This window comes from Mastomys coucha, unplaced genomic scaffold, assembly GCF_008632895.1.
Source record: "Mastomys coucha isolate ucsf_1 unplaced genomic scaffold, UCSF_Mcou_1 pScaffold14, whole genome shotgun sequence".
Classification (NCBI taxonomy): domain Eukaryota; kingdom Metazoa; phylum Chordata; class Mammalia; order Rodentia; family Muridae; genus Mastomys; species Mastomys coucha.
In genome coordinates, this window is record NW_022196896.1 from 93,991,147 (window position 1) to 93,994,052 (window position 2,906).

General features: G+C 35.6%; 1 non-coding gene across 1 annotated transcript; it reads right to left on the reverse strand.

Moving 5' to 3' along the window:
* Positions 1-2,787: 2,787 nt before the first annotated feature.
* On the reverse strand, positions 2,788-2,906 carry LOC116089689. Its single transcript, XR_004118442.1, has one exon. It is a non-coding gene; the product is annotated as a 5S ribosomal RNA (ribosomal RNA).

Genomic DNA, 2,906 nt, shown 5'->3' on the forward strand with positions numbered 1-2,906 from the left:
CTTAATTCAGCATTTTGGTTAATGTTCTACAGCTCTCATTCATACCCTTCACAATCATCAACGCTTTTGAATCTTTGGATCATCTGTTCTCTTCCCAAGCATCCATCTCATGAGATAGATCTGGAATTCTGAAGTTTGTTAGAGCCAATAAAGCAATTTTATGAATCAGTGCCAACTAAGTCTTTGGTCTCCTGATGGTTGCCATTAGAGACCAGCAAATCTTTGTCAAGGCCCTTTTTCTGTTCTTTCTTCAAATTCCCTTGCCATTTCTAAATATACTAATGACTTGGTACTTCCTATAACATCACTGTTTCCCTTGCTCTCAAGCAGATAACTTGTTTCTCATTTGGGTAATCGGACATATTCTCTATGATGTTTTCTTTGTATATTCATTGCCACAAACCAGAGATATTACAGCCAGCCTATAAAAAATGAACTTGTTCTTTCTGTCTTTTATTTCCTCAACATGTTCTATTATGACAATGATCTCTTTTCAAACGTTCGACTGAAGAGTGATTCTATTTGGAAGGGCTTTTTGTTGATATTGTTTGATTTTTAAAATTGAGACAAAGAAATTGTTGTAAATTATTTTTAGAATCAAATAATTATCTTTTAGACAATAAAAGCAGTTCTATTCCCAGCAAAAGTATCTTTCAAAGTAAAGATTAAATAAGATGAAGATACTTTCTAGAAAAAAAATAAAAACTGAAATAATTTATCATCAAACATTTATCTTCCTATAAATGTAAAGGTTATAAGACATGAACCCAGGAGAAACACAATTCTGAAAGAAGGAATGAGAAATTTAAGAAATGACGAAAATGGACACTAAATAGAGCTAACTAATTGCTGCTTAAAGCAATGACCATAATACAAATGGCTTGTAAGATTGCTGTATAGTTATAAAACCAACAACAGTACATTTGTGGGGGATGTTAAATCTATTAAAACTGCTATAAAATTTTACTGAAATAGATTACTAATTATGTAAGTTCTGGAGAGCAATATCAAGGAAAGGTAGAAGGTTTTACTCTTAACTAAAAAGGAGAGAATAACATAAATAATAATAAGTGAACACGAGCAAAACAGTGATGAATAAAAAGACAAAGAGAAAATAACCAATTTTTTACCTTTATATTCAATAAATCAAAAATGGCATTACATAGATCTATAATTCCAATGAAAAAAAATTAGATATAAAGTAAATCAATACAGTTTGAAAAACATCAAGTTATGTTATGCAAACTTTTCTACTTTGACATAGAATCTTTGGAGCTGACAGCAATTGAGAAGCTGGCATGAGCAAAACATTTTTCCCTTGGAGCATTCAACAACAACAACAACAAAACAGATAAATTTACAAAGGGGTCTCTCAGGAACACACTACATGACAAAAGTTAGTCACCAGCAAAGCTTGCCAGCTTGTAGGACTATAACATGCTTTATTAATTAGTTCTTACTTAACATTAATTCCCCACATATTTGTACTTTTATGATTGACTGATTCCAGAAATATACTTATGGTCATTTTCCTTCCTCCTTCCTTCCCTTCCCTTCCTCCCTCCCTTCCTCTCCCTCTCTTCCTCCTTCCCTTTTTTCTTTCTTTGTTTTTGTTTCTGTTTTTTTTTATTATTTGAGACAGAAGTTCTCTGTGTAATAGCCCTGACTATCCTCAAACTCACTTTGTAAACCAAGTTGGCCACTAACTCAAAGAGATCTGCCTTCCTCTGCCTCCAGAGTGCTAAGATTAAAGATGTCCTGTTATTTCTGTATAATTGTATTGTTCTTAGAGGTGGGTATATAATCCAGAGCATTAAACCTTACTTATGATTTACCTATTTCTCATGCTTGCTACTATAACGTTGGCCAAATGCCATAATTTAGGAACGCGCATACCTCAGAAAAAGAAGAGAACCTACTGCTATTCTGCTGAATAGATATAGTACCAAACTGATCTTTACATTTCTATCTCTCTATCTATAGATAGATGAAGCTCTCAGACTTTTCCTTTGTGTTGGAAGGTAGTTGACATAAAAACTTATGACAGGCCAAAATGCAAAGAATCATTGTCATTATAGTGTATATCCACAAATTAAACATCTATACCAGACATCTCAAGGCTCAGGGACCATCACTGAAGAGGATACAGAAAGATTATAGAGACAGAAGTGAGGGAGCAGACTGAAGTTGTATCTTCTGGGTGTGACAGAAAGACAACAGCCATAGTTACACACATAGATAGCCCAAAGAAGGCCAATTCAGTCAACATTGTAGCATGAAGAGGGAAGAAGTTTGTGAGCTTTTACTTCAACTATGGAGTGGGGACTGACTGGTGGTTTCTGAGAGAGGGAGAGTCAGTTTTCTTTAAGGGCATGGCCCATGCTCCATACTCCCACACCCAGGAGTTTATGAGCAGTACAAATTGGACTTGATGGGGTATTTTGTTAAAAGGGAAAAAGGACACAACGAAGGATAGAAAGGTCTGGGTAAATATGAGAGAACTGTCGAAGGAATCGGAGTAAATATTCAAAATACATTATATGAAGTTCTCAATTTTTAAAAAAATAAGGAAAATAGTTGAAAGGATGACAGAGGAAAAAGAAAAGATTGATGTATGCTTTATGTGTGAATAGTTAAATAGAATCTAGTTCATGCTGTGTGTGTATGAGAGAGAGAGACAGAGAGAGAGAGAGAGAGAGAGAGAGAGAGAGATATGGAGGGAGGGAGGGAGAGAGGGAGAGAGATGGGGGTAGAGGTCTTTCAGGTTCATATCTTTTTTTTTTTTTAAGCCCACAGCACCCGGTATTCCTGGGCAGTCTCCCATCCAAGTACTAACCAGACCTGACCCTGCTTAGCTTCCGAGATCAGATGAGATCGGGCGCATTCAGGGTGGTATGGCTGTAGAC